This window comes from Sus scrofa, chromosome 13 (assembly GCF_054392235.1).
Source record: "Sus scrofa isolate SSC_HxYL_T2T_F1_AM1 chromosome 13, Sscrofa_HxYL_maternal_Yorkshire_Landrace_v2.0, whole genome shotgun sequence".
Taxonomy (NCBI): Eukaryota; Metazoa; Chordata; class Mammalia; order Artiodactyla; family Suidae; genus Sus; species Sus scrofa.
The window spans coordinates 60666731-60688903 of NC_139395.1; the positions used below are offsets into that span (position 1 = coordinate 60666731).

The window sequence follows — 22173 nt, forward strand, 5'->3', positions numbered from 1 at the left end:
AGAAGTTGGACCAATAGTCATAGGTTCCTACGCCCTTGATCTTGAGGTCCTATTCTTCTGAGGTCAGGCTTTTCTGCTTTGCCTCACAATCTGTGAGGCACCCTCTATCTTTCCTTTTTTTTCTTTTTAATAGTTATTTCCCCCATACAATTTTTTTTTCTGCCGTACAGCATGGTGACCCAGTACACATACATGGACACATTCTATTTTCACACATTATCATGCTCCATCTTAAGTGACTACACAGAGCTCCCAGTGCTACACAGCAGGATCTCACTGCTAATCCATTCCAAAGGCAATAGTTTGTATCTATTAACCCCAAGCTCCCCACTCCCTCCCCCTCCACCTTGGCAACCACAAGTCTATTCTGCAAGTCCATGAGTTTCTTCTCTGTGGAAAGGTTCATTTGTGCCTTATATTAGATTCCAGATATAAGTGATATCATATGGTATTTGTCTCTCTGACTTCCTTCACTCAGTATGAGAGTCTCTAATTCCATCCATGTTCCTTCACTTAGTATAAGAGTCTCTAGTTTCATCCATGTTGCTGCAAATGGCATTATGTCATTCTTTTTTATGGCTGAGTAGTATTCTATTGTGTATATACCACATCTTCCTAATCCTATTATATACCACATCTTCCTAATCCTATTGTCTGTTGATGGACATTTGGGTTGTTTCCATGTCTTGGCTATTGTGAATAGAGCTACAATGAACATGTGGGTGCATGTGTCTTTTTTAAGGAAAGTTTTGTATGGATATACGCCAAGAGTGAGATTGCTGGGTCATATTGTAGCTCTGTGTATAGATTTCTAAGGTATCTCCATAGTGGTTGCACCAGCTTACATTCCCACCAACTGTGCAGGAGGGTTCCCTTTTCTCCACACCCACTCCAGCACTTGTTATTTGTGGACTTATTAATGAGGGCCATTCTGACTGGTGTAAGGTGGTATCTCATGGTAGTTTTGATTTGCATTTCTCTAATAATCAGTGATGTTGAACATTTTTCCATGTGCTTATTGGTCATCTGTACATCTTCCTTGGAGAAATGTCTATTTAGGTCTTTTGCCCATTTTTAAGTTGGGTTGTTGGCTTTTTTGCTGTTGAGTTGTGTAAGTTGCTTGTATATTCTAGAGATTAAGCCCTTGTCGGTTGTATCATTTGAAACTATATTCTCCCATTCTGTAAGTTGTCTTTTTGTTTTCTTTTTGGTTTCCTTTGTTGTGCAAAAAAAAAAAAAAAAAAAAAAAAAGCTTGTCAGTTTGATTAGGTCCCATTGGTTTACTTTTGCCTTTATTTCTGTTGCTTTGGGAGAATGACCTGAGAAAATATTCATAAGGTTGATGTCAGAGAAAGTTTTGCCTATGTTCTCTTCCAGGAGTTTGATGGTGTCTTGCCTTATATTTAAGTCTTTAAGCCATTTTGAGTTTACTTTTGCGCATGGTGTGAGGGTGTGTTCTAGTTTCATGATTTACATGCAGCTGTCCAGGTTTCCCAGCCCCACTTATTGAAAAGACTGTCCTTTTTCCATTTTATGTTCTTGCTGCCTTTGTCAAAGATTAATTGACCTTAGGTGTCTGGGTTTATTTCTGGGTTCTCTATTCTGTTCCATTTGTCTATGTGTCTGTTTTGGTACCAGTACTACACTTTCTTCATACTGTGGCTTTGTAATATTGCCTGAAGTCTGGGAGAGTGATGCCCCTTGCTTGGTTTTTGTTCCTCAGAATTGCTTTGGCAATTCTGTGTCTTTTTTGGTTCCATATAAATTTTTGGATTGTTTGTTCTAGGTCTGTGAAAAATGTCCCAGGTAATTTGATAGGGATTGCATTGAATCTGTAGATTGCTTTGGGTGGTATGGCCATTTTTACAATATTAATTTTTCCAACCCAGGAGCATGGGATATCTTTCCATTTCTTTACATCTTCTTGAATTTCCTTGATAAATGTTTTATACTTCTCAGCATATAAGCCCTTTACCTCCTTGGTCAGGTGTATTCCCAGGTATTTGATTTTTTGGGGTGCAATTTTAAAAGATATTGCATTTTTGTATTCTTTTTCTAATATTTCATTGTTAGTACACAGAAATGGGACTGATTTCTGAATGTTAATCTTATATCCTGCTACTCTGCTGAATTTGTTGATCAGTTCAAGAGTTTTTGGGTTGAGTCCTTAGGGTTTTCTATGTATAGTATCATGTCATCTGCATACAGTGATAGTTTTATCTCTTCTCTTCCTATTTGGATGCCTTTTATTTCTTTTGTTTGTCTGATTGCTGTGGCTAGGACTTCCAGTACTATGTTGAATAACTATCTTTCCTTTATATTGAGATGAGCAAAATCAGTTTCTGTTGTGTTCTGTCAAAGAATGTGACTTGATATAAGCTCTAATAAATATAGCCTTCCCAAGGAAAAAGCACCAGTGCAAAAAGGCAATAAATTGACATGCTGTTGTTCACCAGGTGTGCACTATTATTTATTGCAGACAAGGAGCTATTTTCAAGACAGCAGTAAAATTGGCGCTTCTGGATATCTTAGGGTTAATAATTCCCATTTCTCCTGCCAGCTACTGGGGAAGAACGGGGGTGATGAAGAAGCAGACAGAAATGTAACTGACAGACCAGCACTCTGGTGGGATTAATTAATAAGCAAGGCTAGTACGTTTCACCAGCATGAGAGGAAAAAAAAAAGTTTAAAAGGAAAGAAAGATATGTCAAAACTATATAAAGATGGGTTTGCAAGAGTGGGATAATTGAGACTCAGTCAAGGGTTAGGCTCTGAAATCATCATATGTGGCAAAGATAATACAGTCACAATGAACTTATCTCTTGGGCTGCCAATGAGGTATAATATAACTGATAACCTTGTACAGGGACATTATTCATATAAATGTAATGCCCTACAGGGACATTATTAGTATAAATGTATTACACAGATGAAAATGTACAGTGTGTGATAAGGGCACATATGCATGATATAATTTTACATTATTAATTACTTAAGAAAGAACCTAAACATGGCATTACCCTGTGTGAGAAGTCCTACTCAAGAAGCAAGAGAGTTCCAGAAAAGTAGAGGCCTATCTCCTTTCTCACACAAGCTGGGCACAAATGCTATAAACAGAACAGCACACACAATCACCTGTAATATTTTAAGTGTTATTTTCATTTTGGAAGGGGGGTTTGTGGCCACACATTCAGTCAATGCACGTTACAAGTGTATCTAATGCTATGCCTGTGATGGGTAGAGGCCATTTACTTTATCAGGGGAACTTGGATGCAATAAGGTAAGCTGCTGCCAGTTGGGACAGCATCAGAAACTTGAATGTGCAAACAGAGATGGATTGTCCCTAGGACTTGAGCACTAAAAGATACAGATTACCCTAAAATGCTTGACTTGTTTTGGCTTCCATTAATAAAAAACAAATACAAGCCTACAAAAACAATTTGACAAAATACTAGATAAAATTAGCAAATAAATGGAATTAAGTACACAATTTAGAGGCAGTGATAAATATAAAAATGTAGGTAAAGGATGTGCTTTAGAATCACACAAAATAATTTGGGCCCAAAAGAAGACTTAAGGATTAAGACTTAGATTAATCCAACTTAATTTTTTTAAGTGATAATGCTTACTGCAAGTAAGATCTCAAAAATGCCTGTTGAGAGGATAAACTATTTTTAAATTAGGAAGCAAGAGTGAGTAAAATAACTCTCAAGTTCTCTGATGATATATTTTTTAAAGAAGAAAACAGGGGTGTCAGGGGAGGGGTCATTTTTTTAGGTATGAGAAAATAAAAGGTAAAGCTTGGAGTTCCCGTCGTGGTGCAACGGAAACGAATCCGACTAGGAACCATGAGGTTGCGGGTTCAATCCCTGGCCTAACTCCGTGGCTTAAGGATCCAGCATTGCCCTGAGCTGTGGTGTAGGTTGCAGATGCAGTTCAGATCTGGTGTTGCTATGGCTGTGGCATAGGCCGGCAGCTATAGCCCTCATTAGTTAGACACTCTAGCCTGGGAACTTTCATGTACCGCGGGTGCAGCCCTAAAAAAGCACACACACGAAAAAAGGTAAAGCTCTTCTTGACAAAAGAATTCTATTTAAAAAATGGTGAATGAATAAAAGAATTAGAAAGCCAACATTCTGTAACCTTCAAAGTAATAACTGACTCAAGCAATGATCACCACAGCTATAGATACCACAGTTGAATGAAAGATTCGAGGGAACAAGAGATTCACATACATTATTAAATAAGGGGCAAAGTCACCTCTGTAATGGAGAGATATGGCAGACACCATTTTGGGTTTTTTTACATTTTATTGGAACATAGTTGATTTACAATACTACATTAATTTTAGGCGCATAGCAAAGTAAATCAGTTAAACATATTCATAGATCCATTCCTTGCCAGATTCTTTTTCCAAATAAGTTACTACACAACACTGAGAAAGTTTCCCTGTGCTATATAGTAGATCCTTGTTACCTATCTACTTTATATATAGTAGTTGGAAGACACCCTCTTGATCAAGTTATCAAACTCAGCACTACCCTTCCAGGACAAACTGACATTATATACCTCCACATGCGATGCAAGAAAAGGACAGAGCATCATCTATGCAATTTCTTGCCAAAAAAAAAAGTCTATCCTAATTCTAATCTCAAGCAAACAATCAGAAAAATACAGAATGTAGTCATTCTATAATTAGCCCAAAATCTTTAAAACATGTCAGTGTCACAAAAAACCAAGAGAGAGGAAATATTTCTAGTATTTAGGAGACACGACAACCACATTTAACAAGTGAACCTTGAATGGATCTTAAGGCAAGAATGGACATTTAGGAGAATACTGGGGAAATATGAACACAGATCATGTATTACATATTAATCTGACATTTATTAGATATGATAAAGGTATAGTGGTTATACAGGAGCATAACCAGGTTCACAGCCTACATATACTAAAGACTTTTGAGGTGATGGGTTATTATATTTGCAAGTTACTTTCAAAGGATTCAGCCTTAAAAAAATACATACCTCCTACCCCCACCACACAAACACAGAATAGGCCAGCGAATGTGGCAAAAAGCTAATGACGAGGAATCCAAAATGGTATATGGATATTCTTTGTACTGTTCTTTCATTTCAGTAACTTTGACATTTTTTCCCCCAAATGTTGGAGGGAAACGAGGTATCGGGTTCAGAGACATTTTTAAAGGACACACGCAAATCACTGGCAGTATTATCCATCACAGATTGGTTTAAGCTTTGGTTTTCCCCCAGGCTTGAATAAAAGATATTTCATTAATCTCAAAGCTGCTAAAAGTCAAGGCTCACAGGAATTCAAGAACCTAAATCAAAAATATTTGCAGCCAGAATATATGGAGAACACTTACAGCTCAATAATAAAAAAAGACAGCCCAATTTAAGAAAATTGGTAAAAGGTATTTCCTCAGAGAAGATATAAAGGGCCAACAAGCACATGAAAGAATGCCCACTATCATTAACCACAAGGGAAATGACAAACAAAACCACAAGGAGACACCACTTCCCACCCACTGGAATGGCTATAATCAGAAAGACAGACAATAACAAGTGTTGGTGAGGTTATACATTGATGGTGGGAATGCAAAATGGTGCAGCAACTTTGGAAAATTCCCCAGAGCAAAGCATAGAGTTACCCTATGACCCAGTCATTTCACTCCTTTCCTAGATATGTACCCAAGAGGGATGAAAATACATACACACCCACAAAATAACATAAATGCTCACACCAGCATTCTTCATAAAAGCCAAAAAGTGGAAGCAATCCCAAATACCCATCAGCTGTGACATATCCATGCAATGGAAGATTATGTGGCAATGCAAAGGAATGACACAAATACAGGTACCAACATGTATGAGGTTTGAAAATATTGTTTAGTGCAAGAGGCCAATCACAAAAAAACCTACAGATTATATGATCCCATTTATACTGAATGTTTAGAATATGCAAATCTGTGAAATCAGAAAGTAGATCAATGACTGTCAGAGGCTCACAGGAAGAGGAGAATGAATAGTGGACTTCTCCAAGGTATGGAGTTTCTTTCAGGGATAATGAAAATGTTCTAAATTAGATTTCAGTGATGGCTTCAAACCCTGCAAATATGCTTTTAAAACAAAAGGTACACTTGAAATGAGTGGGGGATGATATGTGAATTATATCTTGATAAATTTGCCTTAAAATATATATATACTTATGACCAAAAATAAAGTGTTTGCAGGCAGCTTTCCACCTCAGGTTTGATCCTTCTAGCATGAGATTTCTTCCAGTCGGCTACAACTCAGAGACAAGTTCCTAGTTTCCCTTCCAAAGTCCCTTCTGGCTAATGGGCAAAGAAAAGATACAAGCAGCATAACTCGCCTTCTTCCCAGCATCAGTTAGTGCTAAGTCACTGTGAGCCATCCTCCCACACTAGGAACATAAGTACCGACGGATCAGCTGGTACCAAATTGTCCCTGGGCAATAATCACACGTACAGAATCAAGCTCAAAACTGCTCTCTGTGGCAGCCTGCTTCTGAAGCATCTGCTTTCCTAGACGAACTGGGAGTTTCAAAATTAGGAAAGAAAAACCAGGTTTTTAAAGGGATAGAAATCAGTTTAGGCATGGGTGGGGATAAAGAAGGAAAAAAGGAGGAGGGCAAAGGTATGGGATGGGGGGGAGGGTGAGAAGAACAGAGTGGCGTGTGTGAGGCTATAGGAGACATGTGATGTTCTACCACCTCCAGCAACCTGTCTTCCTCCTTCTGGAAACAAGTGATTCCCATGGGGAATGGCTCTATGTGCTTTAGTCCATTTGGTCTGGGTGGTGCTGAGGTTCAGCTGCAGAGGAGATAGTGGTTGAAGCCCACCAGTGTATTCATTCCCTTTGCCACAGTGATTGGTTCAGGGATGGGCACATGACCGAACTGGGCCAATGAGACACAGGCCCCAGACTTCTACTACAAGTTCTGAGAAGAAAAAGAATCTGGGAAGATCTTAAGCCAAGAGCAGGTGGTAGCAATCTAGCCACCACAAGGCAAATGCTTGCATGAGAGAGGGACAAAACAGGGTGGGGGCCTCATATTGTAGGGACCATGATCTAGAAGCTGGAACCCCTGACAGTTTGAGCTGTTGAGTCAGTCATACCTGTCCCCTCCTTTTTTTTTTTTTTTTTTTTTCCCCTTAAACTGGTTTGTTTGGATTCTGACTGTTGAAACATAAGGAACTCTCTTAACATGGAAGCAAGTCAATAGAGTTCCATCAATGATTCCTCCAGTGGCCACCAGATCATAGGAACACCATCCAGGTTGGTTAATTTTATGTTAGGTTGACTAGGTCATCATACCCAGATTTTTGGTCAAACATGATGCTCTATTTCTGTAAAAGTATGTTAAAGATGAGATAAACATTTAAATCAGTAAACCATGAGTGAAGTAGATTGCCCTCCATCATGTAGGTGAGTCTCAGCTCTTCAGTTCAAGGCCTCAATACAAACGCTGATGTCCCCGGAAGAGGAGGAAATTCTGCCAGCAGACAACCCTTGGATCTTAAGTGCAACTTTCAGCCTGCAAGCCTACCCTGCAGACCTTGGACTTGACAGTCTTCCCAACTGGGTGAATTGGTTCTTTAAAATAAATCTCTTTCCTCACTCTCCACATCCCCCATCTCTCTCTCCCTTCCTACCTTCCTGCCCCTTACTCTCCCCTCCCTCTCTGTATACACACACACAGTTTAACCTTGGACAACGAAGGGGTTAGGGGCACTGACCCCACTTGGTTGAAAATCCACATATAACTTTAGAGCTGGCCTCTATATCCATGGTTCTGGATCTACAGATTCAACCAATCACAGATTGTGTAGTACTGGAGGCCATATTGGAACAAGTCTACATCTAAGTGGACACACGTAGGGTTTTGTTGTTTTTTGTTGTTGGGTCGAATTGGAGCTGTTGCTGATGGCCTACGCCACAGCAACTTGGGATCTGAACCATGTCTATGCACTACACCACAGCTCATGGCAACACAGGATCCTTAACCCACTGAGCGAGACCAGGGATCGAAGCGGTGTCCTCATGGATACTAGTTGGGTTCGTTAATCACTGAGCCATGATGGGAACTCCCCCACACACAGTTCTAACCCATGTTCTTCAAGGGCCAACTGTGTATCCATCCTATCGGTTCTCTTTCTCTGGAGAACCCTGACTTGTCCATGATCAAGTGATGCCAGGCCAAGAGGGTGGCTTTTAGAGTTTTAGGGGAGATGAACATAATCTTGGCAACCCCTCGCCCAAATCGACCTTCATCCTCAACAATAACCATCCCCACTGTATGCCAGGTTTTGGCCAACATTCTTTACTTCCATCAACTCACTTATTTCACAAGCCGCGTCAGCTTTACAGATGACAAGGGCTTAACAGACTTGCCCCAGGTTAAAATGTTGGTAACCGAGAGACCCACGGATCCAATTCAGGTCTCCCTTGATCCATCTCAAAGGTCTCAACCACTGGAAAAGCTGGGAGGAAATTCCTGAGGATAGCTTTTCTTTCTCAGAGTTGGGGCAGCAAGTTTAAAGTTATAAGAAGAGGCAACACTACACCCTTATTCCATCTGCCCCCTTCCCCCAGCCCTGCTTCTTCCTCAGGATCCCTTTGTCAGTTTCTACACTTTCTTGTGGGTGGTGCTGGTCTAGAGGGAGTCAACTGAGTCACTCGGCTCAGCCTTGGTCTCTGTCCCTAGAGGGTAGAACCCAAGCCCCACTTCCTACCACACTGATGCGGCTCACCGTCGCATCAGCACACACAGACCCTCTCTATGTGTCCTTGGTCGGGGCATGATTTTCTACCAGGCCTCTGCTGGCAACTGTAGGGTGACATGGACCGCAAAGTTGACAAAGAGGAGAAGGAAGACAATGGTGACAGATCCCCTCTGAGGTGGAAGCAGAGGCCATGAGAATTGGTTTGGATGGAAGAGCAGACATGGGTGTCCTCCCTTCCCCATATGACACCAGAAGCAGTTATTGCCAGATGTGTGATATTTATATTCCACTTCCATGCCACATGCCATGTCCACAGACTACCTTTAACTTTGTTGATTCAGCATGGCTTAAAAGTTTATTAAATTTTTAGACAATTTTTACAGGTTACACTCCATTTAGTTATTACAAAATGTTGACTCTGATCCCTATTGTACAATCCGTCCTTAGAGCCTATCTTACGCTCAATAGCTTGTACCTTCCACTCCCCTATCCCTATATTGCATGGCTTTACTAGGTTCCCTGTTTCTTTAAATATTTGAAAAGGGAGTTTTATAAAATTATTACATACGAAAACTCTCTTTACTTGCCATAAATTGATAATAACTTATAAAAAATTATTTTTAAAAATATTCAGTCTCACTATGGAGTTTTGGTTGTGGCTCAGTGATAAAGAACCCGACTAGCATCTGTGAGGATGTGGGTTCAATCCCTGGCCTCACTTGGTGGATTAAAGGATCCAGCGTTGCTGTGATCTGTGGTGAAGGTCTCAGACACAGCTCTGATCCTGCAATGCTGTGGCTGTGGGGAAGGCTGGCAGCTGCAGCTCCAATTCAACCCCTAGCCTGGGAACTTCCGTATGCCATGGGTGTGGATCTAAAAAGCAAAAAAAAAAAAAAAAAAAAATTCAATTTTACTATACACTTGTCCATCAAAGGTGCTACATCTGTGGACCACTCTCATTTTGTTATAAAAAAGAGGTATTACAAATAAAAGATACTGTTAGCTGGTGAACTTGAATCATTAAGATCATACTAAATGATATGTCACTTGAAAAGGCACGGGGTACAAGAACTACTTTAGCTCAGCAAACCTTTACTGAACACATACTCTGGGTCAGAACCTGGGCTGATGATCCCTGACAAACTACTTTAGTAAGAGTTCCATCAGAAGTGACTAAATAAAATGATTTGGTATTTAATTAAATTATCTTTCAATATAAAGAGAAACACATTTCCAGGTGTTCCTATTTTTAAGAGCCAGCATAAGTACAGAATTTCCTTGCTTAGCTTGTTTATGCCAGCCTTCAAAATACATCTTCAATTAATGTCACTAAACATATTATCTTAAAGGTTATTAAGCTGGATTTTCATTTAAAAGAAAAAAGACCTACTAGCACCAGAGCAGACATTGCCCTCAGGTTTGTGGAAGAAATGGAAATGTATTAACTTTTCACTATGCACTTGGTTAGTTTTTAACATAGAATTTGTACACTCACAAAACCCATCTTCCTCACCATCTAAAAACATCTCAATGCCATATAAATCATGTGTAAGCTACAGGGGCATAGGTCCAATTTCTGAAGAGAAACAAAACAGACTTTTAAATTCAATACCTGGATCGGATTCCTGCTTCACCACCTATCAGCTGTGTGGCCTGAGGCAAATTACTTAACCTCTCTGAATTGCTAATTCTTCATCTATGCAGTAAGCATAAACATATTAACTTTGTAAGGCTGTTGGGAAATAGAATAGGATAAAATAAGCCAAGGACCTAGCTTAGTGCTTAGAGCACAGTAGGACACAAGAGGTACATATTACTTCTCTTTGATCAGAAGGTGTGGGAGTCACTGCTGACAATGACAAAGTTGCTTTATGTCAGAAATGACAGCCTGAATGCCCACAGGGGCCAAGCACATTGCACAAAGGAGGGTAGTATGTTGGGTGGTGTCTTAATAGATATCCAGATCAGATTGCATCTAATAAAAGCAGCTGCAAGTTCAATTATCAGCAGGTAACATTCGTTAAGCTAGGACTCTAGGGGTCTAAGGGCTTTACATGTATTAACTCACTAAATCCTCCTAACCCTGAGAAGAAGGTCCTATTATCATCCACATGTTCTAAATGAGCAAAGAGAGGCAACAGTGAGATTAAGTGACTTGTCCAACCTCACTGCTAGAAGTAGCAAAGCCAGACTTTGAACCAAGCCACTCTGTTTTCAAGGCCAGTCACTCTCTGTAGCCTCTAGGGGCAGTAGGTGGTCTCAAGCTTTACAGTGTAAGGAATTACCTAGGGAGCTTGTCCAAATAAATGTTCCCAGGTGACAACAGGTCAGGAGTCAGGGAAGGATAGAGAATTTGCATTTCTAAGAAGTTCCCAGGTGATGCTGATGCTGCTGATCCGAAGACCACACTTTGAGAATCATTGCTTTTGGCTTTACTTTCTCTCCTGAAGCTGGTCCAGTGTTCCCCACCTTCTGGTAGGATTTCAAGAAAAGCCAGAAATGTAGTCTTTTGTATGAATGCTCATCATGTTTACATGCTGGCCATTATTTCAACATTTTTAACAATACTGTGTAAGTCAACAGGCCAAATTTGGCCTCTGGGCTGTTTGGTTTCTGATTTCTGCTTTCTGAATCCAAGGAGTTTTTAACATGTTTATGCAACCAATGTTTAATGAGCATTTGCTACTTGAACCCACGGTGTAAGCCAGACATAGAAAGAGGAGCAAGAAAGATGAGAAGTCCCCTCTTTGTGGAGATTACAAATATGGTGATGGAGAGGAGGAGAGTGGAAGAAACAAAAAATAAGAGTAAATCAAAAAGATCTTCCCAGCTATGGTAAATGCTCTTAAAAATTAAAAAATAAAAACAAAAATAAAAAGCAGGGTGACAGGCTGGATGATTTCTTTGGTTATTTACAACTCTACAAGGAGGAAGACAAAGAGTAACATGACTATTACAGATTAGAAACAGACATAAAATAGTTGAATTATGTGCTGCATCCAGCATCCCCCCCCCCGCCCCCCACAACCATGAAAGTCGGCCGAGAACCACATTACTGCCCAACTTCCCTGCCAATACCAATCCTGTGACATCATTTCGTCTCCCACGGATTGCTTACCTCATCCCAAAGTGTGTAAGGTCAAACCCCCAGTATTTTGCAGTCTGCCTCTGCAGGTGAAATTTAGCTGTAATTGTCTAATTGCTACTCTGGCAACGGCTGCCACAGATTCATTTTTTAGAACTCGGCACAGGTGTGCTCTGTGGCTGATGTTCTATTTTCAAGGACGAAAGGAAGGAATTAGGGAACCTGATGTCTTCTGCTTTAAGAGTTAAGATGAAGTTATTTTTTTTTTTACCCCAATCAACTCATGTTATCTCATTTCAATTTTCCAGAGTGCCTTCTCATCAGAAATTAAACTGGGTTGCCAAATCCCAGAGCAACAGAAATGGCAAGGTACTTGGGAGGGAGACAAGAAAAAGTTGGGAAGGTTATTAAAGAAAAATGTTTCTCTGCCCTTGAAGTACAGGTGTGGCAGAAAGGAACTGTATGTGATGATAATAAAGAAAATGAGGGCGATGATGAAAAAAATGATGGTGGTGATGATAAAAAATAATAACAATGATGGTGGTACTGACCTTGTCTGGCCCTTACCAGATATTCATTAATTAAAGCCACAGGAGTCTACTCTGAGGTAGGTAAGCAGCCCTAGGCCTATTTTACGTAGTAAAAAGCAGATTAATAAAAAAAAAGTATAAGTGAATTCTTTAAAATTGTTACTGCATTCTTGATTCTAGCACTTAATTTAGTCAAGGCACCCATTTTTTTAAACACTTGGAAGGCAGACATGCTGGTTTTACATGTGCCTTAATTATTTTCTTTTTTCTTTTCTTTTCTTTTTTTTTTTTTTTTTTTGGTCTTTTTGCCATTTCTTGGGCCCCTCCCACGGCATATGGAGGTTCCTAGGCTAGGGGTCTAATCGGAGCTGTAGCTGCCAGCCTACACCAAAGCCACAGCAATGTGGGATCCGAGCCGCATCTGTGACGTACACCACAGCTCAAGGCAACACCGGATTGTTAACCCACTGAGCAAGGGCAGGGATCGAACCCACAACCTCATGATTCCTAGTCGGATCCGTTAACCACTGCGCCACGACTCCCCTTAATTATTTTCAAGTCAGCACTAAGGAGATGAACTGTAGCTGGGGGTATGTGCTTCTACAAACTTGATGAGGGATGGAATGAAAAATACCAAGGCAGAACCAGTTGACACAGAGAATACCAGTAAATAAATTCCAGGCACTCCTGCTACATCATGGCCCATTTCAGAGGTCAGCCCAGGTCTCATCTTGTCCCTAAAAACAAAGCGTGCAAAGAAACATGCTGCATGCAATCCATCAAAACACCCAGGCACACACCTGGCCATTAGTGAGCAAGTGCTGCATTCTCTGATTGTTTCATGGATAGAAAGAGGCCAGCCACATGGGGAATTCCCATTGAGGCACAGTGGAAATGAATCCAACTAGGAACCATGAAGTTGCAGGTTTGATCCCTGGTTCCTAGTCAGTGGGTTAAGGACCTAGCATTGCCATGAGCTGTGGTGTAGGTCGCAGACATGGCTCAGATCTGGTGTTGCTGTGGCTGTGGTGTAGGTTGGCAGCTGTAGCTCTGATCAGACCCCTAGCCTGGGGACCTCCACATGCCGTGAGTGTGGCCCTAAAAAAAGAAAGAGGCCACATGAACAGAATTCAGACTCTGAGTATTAGTTGCAATGATCAGGTCAGAAGCCCTCAGAATCTCTATTTCCTTACCTGTGAAATGGAGGTGGTATTGACAAGCATAGCTGCCCTGTCTACCCTTAGGCTGCCACAAGGATGAAATCTAATACCATACTGGGAACTGTAAAAGGGACAATCGAACAAAACCAAGATTACTGTCATCACCATCTTCTCCCCAACCCAACTTGTGAGCTACTTGTGTATAAAGAAGACATCATCTTCTATTTCTTTCTACCTCTTACACATAATCTGTTCACCTCTACCCACAATATTACCATATAATGTTGTCAAACACAGAGCAGAGGCTTTGGTGGAGTTGCAAGTTTTCAAAAATCTGTCTACTAAAGGGTTCACCTCAAGTTTTCTTCAGTCAATGGAATCAATACATTTGAAATATGATCTGACTGCCCTCAAACAGAAAAACATTATTTATGTCAGTTCTACAATAGCTTTTAAAATCATATCCCCCCAAATAAAATACCAAGGAATAAACCTGACCAAGGAGGTGAAAGACGCATACCCCAAGAACTATAAAACATTAATCAAGGAAATTAAAGAGGATTCAAAGAATTGGACAGATAGCCCATGATCCTGGATTGGAAGAATTAATATTGTTAAAATGACCATACTACCCAAAACATTCTACAGATTTAATGTGATCCCTATCAAATTACCCATGATATTTTTCACAGAACTAGAACAAATAACCCAAAAATTTATATGGAACCATAGGCCCAGAATTGCCAAAGCAATCCTGAGCAAAATAAAACAAATCAAAGCAGGAGACATAGCTCTCCCAGATTTCAGACTATGTAACAAAGCTAAAGTAATCAAGACAGTGTGGTACTGGTACAAAAACAGACATCAGACAAATGGGACAAACTAGACAGCCCAGAAATAAACTCAGATAGTCAATTAATCTTTGACAAAGGAGGCAACAATATAACATGGAAAAAAGTCTATTCAGCAGGTGGTGGTGGGAAAACTGGACAGCTGCATGTAAATCAATGAAATTAGAGCATGCCCTTGCAGCATGAGCAAAAATAAACTCAAAATGGCTTAAAGACTTAAACATGACACCATAAAACTCCTAGAAGAGAACAGAGGCAAAACATTCTGATAGAAACCATACAGATGTTTTATTAGGTCAGTCTCCTAAGACAATAGAAATAAAACCAAAAAGAAACCAATGGGACTTATCAAACTTACAAGGTTTTGCACAGCAAAGGAAATCATTAAAAACAAACAAACAAACAAAAAAACCCAGCGAATGGGAGAAGATCTTTGCAAATGAAGCAACCTGTAAGAGACTGATCTCCCCAATATACAAATACTGTATAAAGATTTATATCAAAAAAACAATCCAATCAACAAATGGGCAGAAGATCTAAATAGACATTTCTTCAAAAAGACATATGCATGGCCAAAAAACAAAAGCAAACACATGAAAAGATGTTTAACATCACTAATCATTAAAGAAATGCAAATCGAAACTACAAATGAGGTACCACCTCACACTAGTCAGAATGGCCATCATTAATAAGTCTACAAATAAATGCTAGAGAAGGTGTGGAGAAAAGGGAACCCTCCTTCACTGTTGATTGGACTGTAAATTGGTACAACCACTATGGAAAACAGTGTGGAGGTTCCTCAGAAAACTAAGTATAGAACTACCACATGATCCAGCAATCCCACTTCTGGGCGTCTGGAGAAAACCATAATTCAAAAAGATATATGCACCCCTATGTTCATGGAAACACTATTCACAATAGCAAAGACATGGAAACAACCTAAATGTCCATCAGCAGATGATTGGATTAAGATATGGTACATATACACAATGGAATACTACTCAGCCATAGGAAAGAACAAAATAATGCCATTTGGAGCAACAGAGATGCAACTAGAGATTACCATATTAAGTGAGGCAAGTGACAAAGAGGACAAATATTTTATGATATAACTTACATGTGGAATCTAAAATATGACACAAATGAACCCATTTACAAAACAGAAACAGACTCACAGACATGGAGAACAGACTTGTGGTTCCTAAGGAAGTGGGGGTAGGGGATGGGATGGACTGGGAATTTGGAGTTAATAGATGCAAACTATTACATTTAAGATGGATAAATGATAAGGTCCTACTGTACAGCACAGGAACTATATCCAATCTCTTGTGATAGAACATTTATATATATATATATAGTAAGAAAAAGAACAACAGTATTCCCGTCTAGAATAGAAATAATATCCCTTTTATCAAGTTCTTTGCATTTATTTTTTCAAATAATTTTCCCAAGAGCTCTTTAAGACTTGTATCACTAGACTCATTTTTGTATGAAGAAACTGAGGCTCAGAGAGTTTAAATTGCCCAATTTCATACAACTAGTACGCAGCAGAGTCACAGTCTGACCCTGGATCTGTCCATTTCCAAAGCTCCTGTGTTTCCAAATTGTGCTAAGCATGGCTGGTGGATGGACACGGCTGTGAGTCTAAACACCCACTAAATTTCAACTAACTTCTCAACATACTTGGATATATTATGAATGACTAAGCATTGTCTATGAATATTTCTTGACAAAGTATTCCTCTTACAAAAGACAGAATCAATCTTTTGGACTAGTATTCAAAATATCTATCTCAATCTTACAAGAACACTAGAAACTTTTCCCCATTTACTAGTTAAATTCTGAAGTTCTGTGTACAAGGACACGCAGGGTGGAAGATGATTGCATAATGGCAGCTTAAGCCAGGACAATGATTCTCCAACTTGACCTTGCCTTAATGGGCATATACTCAAGGAAGCTTGTTTAAAATGCAGACTCTCAGCTTCTAGGTTACCCTGTTATGATTCAAAGACTTAAAACAGAACTCAGGAATCCAAGTTTTAATAACCCTCCCAGCTACACAGATGCAGGTGGGTTTTAGACTAAACTTTGCATTAAACAGGTCAAGGAAAAGGGCTGGGAAATTGGGGACCAAGACTAGCTCTGAGGCACACTTGTTGAGAGGCCTTCAACAACTCAACCAGCCTCTTTGGGGTTTTGTGTCTAGAAATCAACTCTGTCCGTCTTGGGTATTCCTGGCTTTCCTCCTTCTTGGGGTGACTGGATCTTATTTGCTTCAGAACTTCTTGATGGGCAAGACCATATTTTGATGTTTGGTCACTGTATCAGCTGGTATTTATGGTGATGTCCAGAAAATACTTTCATTTTTTAATTGTAGAACAGGCTTCAGAGGGAAAGCTAAGGCTGAAAACTGCAAGGATTCCTAGGTACATTCCAGCATTTGTAGGACTTTCCTACAGCCATGGAGTCATCCTCAGATGATTTCTATTGCTCTTTAAATGACCACAAGAGATACTCTCTTCAGCAAATAAAGTCACTAGGAAGGCAGTACAAAGGCTATTTGCCATAGGGAGTGCCTCAACATCTATGGAAAAAAGAATGGATGGATGGATGGATAAATGAATAAAACTAGGGTCCTTTGAGATTGACAGTGTAGGGAAGACCTTCTTCTCCTTAAGGATATATTTTCCAATCCTATCTTTGAATTAGAACCAACAGTGGGCTGAAAAACAACATAGGCATTCATGTGTCCCCACCCTGGGACTTTTATTAAAAGGGAATGGGGTGGGACCTCCATCATGGATGCTTTTCAAAGTTTCCCAGGTGACTCTATTGTGCAATAAGTCTTGAGAATGCCGTCTTCAAGGACCTTCAAGTGCCAATCACTATGCTGGCGTTAGGGGAAAGTAAACGCCTCCATTTCAACAAAGAATCCTTCCCTTAGTTGGAGCACAACTCAAGTACAACCAGAACGTTTAGCCTGGTGGTCTCCACAGTTGATTAACTGACAATATTAGAGTGTACTGTTAAATTGATTTTTACCTAAAATTTAGGGCATTAAATTTACAGTTATTTAATATATGTCTTGACACTAGGGCCATCACTTGCTTTTGCTGTCAGATGGTCATGTGACATGCCTCCTTTGTGGTAACAACAGCACCTTCAGAAAAGTGGTGGGAGGAGACTGATACAACCTGGGACAGTTGATAGTTAGGATATTGATTGCCAGATTAAATGGGTTTACGGGATTATGGATATCTGGTATTACTTTAACTTTTACAAACAACCTAAACAGATTACAAAAAAAAGCACAAAATATAACTGTCTAAGGCAAGCATGAGAAAATAAGAAAATGGTTGGACTAGTGTATCTCCTACTCCCAGGATAGGCTCCTTTGATGTCAAAGTATAAAATAAAAGCAATAACAAAGAGAACTAACTATAATTTGTTAAAAAAAATAAAAATGATCAAGATGGCTCTATGATGTATGGATTTTTAACATCACAATTAACATAATATTTCATACGATGAATCTTTATTTATGTATATCATGCTTTGTAACAGTCTTCACGTAATTCCTTATGTACCAATTTCAGTTACTCCAGTTTTGTTAACACCAACCTCCATCATGATTCAGATTTCAGTTTCTATAGTATATTAACTATGAGTCATTTGCATAAAACATAAACATCACTACTTCAGTCCACAGATCATTTTGTAAATAAGAGGAGCACATTCTGATTAGTGACCCATCACGTCACTTCTTTCAAAGTTTGCCAGTGACTGGTCTGTGTACAGACAGCAACGCATGTAGTGTTGCCTTCTTGTCTCCCAGTGATACCTATGTGACACCAAGGGATTCTGAATATGGAGCCAGAGTAATTTAATGAAGGTGAATTGAAGTACATAAAGGAAAATGGTTGTGACAAAAAAGGATAAAGATAAATACTCCAGAGGAAGTGATACATGACCAAAACGTTCACTTTAAAGGAGCTCTCAGACATATTTCATGAAACCACAAAGCATAAAATGGAAACTGATCCTAACTTCGAAAGGAATATAACAATTTTCCATGTTCTGGAAAAGACACTTGCTCTATACTTTAAGAGGAGAAGAGGAAAACAAGCACTGTTGAAATTACTCTTGGTAAGCTTTTTCCAAAGAAATAAAAAACATTTCAATTCTCAATGTTTCTAATGTTTTAAATTGCAGTGTACTAAATAAATATTAGTTTTACTAGTTTTCTTATTTCCCTGTGCATTTATAACCAACAGTAAAAGATTTTTACTGTTTTGAAAAAGAAAAAAAAGGTCACAGTACAAATGTATTTTTTCCCACTGCCCATTAAGATCACTCTGCAAAGTTTCAGCTTGCATGGTTATTTTTACAGTCCCATACCACCGTGTAAAGCAAGTACTGCTTGTTTTAGCTAATCAGAGTGTGTGTATATAACGTATTGATAAAAAATACACAGTTTGGTGGTCTATGTTTGAACATATTCTACTGAGAGCGTGTGCAGATAAAAGAGTCTGGATACCTCTGTCTCAAAAAGGGATGTAGGATGGCAAAAGGGGAATAACCATAGTAACAAGGAGCTAAATAACCCAAGTCTCACAGCATAGCTTCCTCAGCTTCCACCTGATGGAAATTTTTCTCCTAACTCCCAGTCCACCCCCAAGTGTCAGAAAGATCATGAACACCTACTTCCCTGGGTGTGCCCTATAGGACCTCCACCACCCTACTCCTCAAAAGGTGGTCCTGCAGGGTATCACCCAAGAGCTTATCAGAAAGGCAGGATCTGAGGCCCCACCCCAGGCCTAGTGAATCATAATCTGCATTTTAATAAGATCCTCAGTTGACTCTTAAACTCTAAAATTTGAGAAGCACTGCTCTAGACTCTAGGTTCAATTTCAAGCCTAAGCGGCAACCCAAGGGCCAGGCAGAGATAGGGATACCCTAAGTCACACATCTAAGGATTGAAGTTTATATATTGGTGAAGTCTTTATTTTGTTTAAGGACTTAATACTTCTCTAGGTGACTGGTAGCATTCATGAAAGCAATAACAATAATAATGACAGCAGCAGCAGAAAACATTTATCAAGAAAGCACGCTATGCCAGACAGTGTGACAAAACACATCATCTTAAGACTGTCCAATGGGAATAATGATACTCCTCCCAACATACATAGAGTAGCAGAGTTGCACAGAACCAAGGTAATGGTAGAGGTAGATGAGAATTTGGAGCTCTCTTTATATGTGGGCCGCAGAAGTAGGTAGGGGTGTGTGTGTGTGTGCATGTGTGCACATGCTTGCTTCAATTGCTGCAGGAAAAGTCAGCTGCTTATCTTGAACCCCACCCCCAATTTTTTAGGCTCTCTCTGGACTATCTCCCTGAGTTACTGCCTACAGACAATAAATTGAGGACCCACTCAAATTTCAGGTATAGTTTAAAATCCTAAGTGGCTATTTTGCAGAAATTGACATGTTTCATATGGAAATTCAAGAGACTCAGAACAGTCAAGACAATTTTGAAATAGAATAGCAAAGTTAGAAGACACATTTCCCCGTTACAAAACTTACATAAAGCTGCAATCGAGATAGTCTGGGACTGACGTAAGGATAGACATAGAGATTAATGGAAAAGAACAGAGAGCCCAGAAATAAAGTGAGCTATCTCTTGTCAAATGATTTTTGAAAAGGGTGCCAAGACAATTCAATGGGGGAAATAGTCTTTTTAACAAATGATTCTGGGACAACTGGATATCCACAGGCAAAATAAAGAATTTGAATCCCTTCCTCACATTGCACACAAAATTAACACAAAATAGATTACAGACCTCAATATGAGCTCCAACCATAAAATTCCTAGAAGAAAACATGAGAGTAAATCTTTATAACCTTAAAATAGGCAATGGTTTCTTTGATATGACCCCAATCACAATGTCAAAAGAAAAAAAATAGATAACTTGGGCTGTATTACAATTAAAAACTTTTGTGCTTCAAAGGATACCACCAAGAAAGTGAAAAGATTATCCATCCATAGAATAGGAAAAATACTTACAAAACATATATTTGATATGGGAACTTGTGCCTAGAACATAGAAAGAATCTGTAACTCTCAATAAAAAGATAATTAAAAGTGGGCAAAATATATGAATAGCTATTTTTCTGAAGAAGATTAAAAAAAGACCAATAAGCACATAAAAAGATGCTCAACATTATGAACCATCACAGAAAAAGAAATCAAAACCACAGTGGGACACCATTTCACACCCACTAGAATTATAATCAAAAGACAGAAAATAAGTACGGTGAGGATGTAGAGAAATGGTTACCCTCATACACTGTTGGTGGGAATGTAAAATGGTGTATCCACTTTGGAACAGTTTGACCACTTCTCTGTTGTAGATGAATTTATTATCTGACCCAGAGATTTCATTCACACCCAAGAGAAAACATTTATCTGTGCGCAGTTGTGTACAAGAGCAACAATATTCATAATAGCTAGAAAGTGGACATAACCCAAAGGTCCATCAACATTTGAAAAAAGCAAAATGTGATAGAGCCATACAATGGAAGATGATCGAGCCATAAAATGTCTGAGGTACTGATGATAACTGCTGTAACATAGAGGAACCTTGAAAATATACTAAATGAAAGAGGCCACCTACATGTATACAATGGAATATTACTCAGTCATAAAAAGAATGAAATAATGCCATTTGCAGCAACATGGGTGAACTAGATATTATCATCCCAAGTGAAGCTGGTCAGACAGTGAAAGAAAACATCAAATGACATCACTTACATGTGGAAGCTAAGAAAAGGATACAAATGAACTTATTTGCAGAACAGAAACAAGCTCATGGACTTTGAAAAATTTAAGGTTACCAAAGGGGACAGACTGTGGGGGAGGAATGGACTAGGGGGTTTGGTATTGGCATAATCACACTGAGGTATAAGGAATGATTGGTCAACATGGACCTGCTACATAGCACAGAGAATGCTACCCACTATTTTGTGATCATCTATGAGGGAAAAGAATTTGAAAGAGAATGGATGTGTGAACATGCACAATTTAATCACTTTGTTCTATAGCAGAAATTATCACAACGTTATAAATCAACTACATCTCAAGATAACTTTAAAAAATGAAAACAACAACAACGAAAACCAATGAGGCTAGTCGAAAAAGGCCACATACTGTGTGATTCCATTTATATGAAAGGTCCAGAATAAGCAAATCCATTGGCAGAAACTAGATTAGGGATTACCCAGGGCTGGGGGAGAAGAAGTGAGGATGTTAATGGTATGTGTTTTTTCTTTCAAATGAAGGAAATGTTCTGGTAGATAGTACCAATAGGTACACAACACTGGGAACAGACTAATGATCACCAAACTGTACACTTTATATAGATGACTTGTATAGTGTAGAAATCCTATCTCAATAAAGCTGTTGAAAAAACTGGGGGCCTAGAGCCACTCCCATAATTTCCCCACCCTAAGGACAGCTTTGATGATTCAGAGGCTGATGCTCAGCTGCTCCCCTTAAGCCTGGCTCAGTCCTACTCCTGTATCTGCCTGCTGTTAAAAAGAGAACCGTCTTTATTCTTGAGGAATGATGAACCTAGTGATGGGTAGTCAGGCAATGAGGTTCCTCCAGGCCTGGAGTAATAATGAACTCCGTTGCCAACTCACAAGCCAGTCCTCCTTGGCAGCTTTTAATACTCTCCACAGGAGAGTCAAGTTTCCAGGCTGGGGCCCTGCTCCAAGGAAGCAA

At 39.4% G+C, this 22173-nt stretch overlaps 1 protein-coding gene and 1 long non-coding RNA gene across 6 annotated transcripts in view; both read right to left on the reverse strand.

Moving 5' to 3' along the window:
- Positions 1 to 22173, reverse strand: part of PRICKLE2 (prickle planar cell polarity protein 2) — a 346700-nt gene that overhangs the window by 222057 nt on the left and 102470 nt on the right. The gene's annotated exons all lie outside the window — the stretch shown is intronic.
- LOC146397367 (uncharacterized) lies at positions 12640 to 20394 on the reverse strand. The gene is made up of 2 exons (XR_014823454.1): positions 14270 to 20394; positions 12640 to 12727 (listed from the first exon to the last, which is right to left on the reverse strand). It is a non-coding gene; the product is annotated as an uncharacterized LOC146397367 (long non-coding RNA).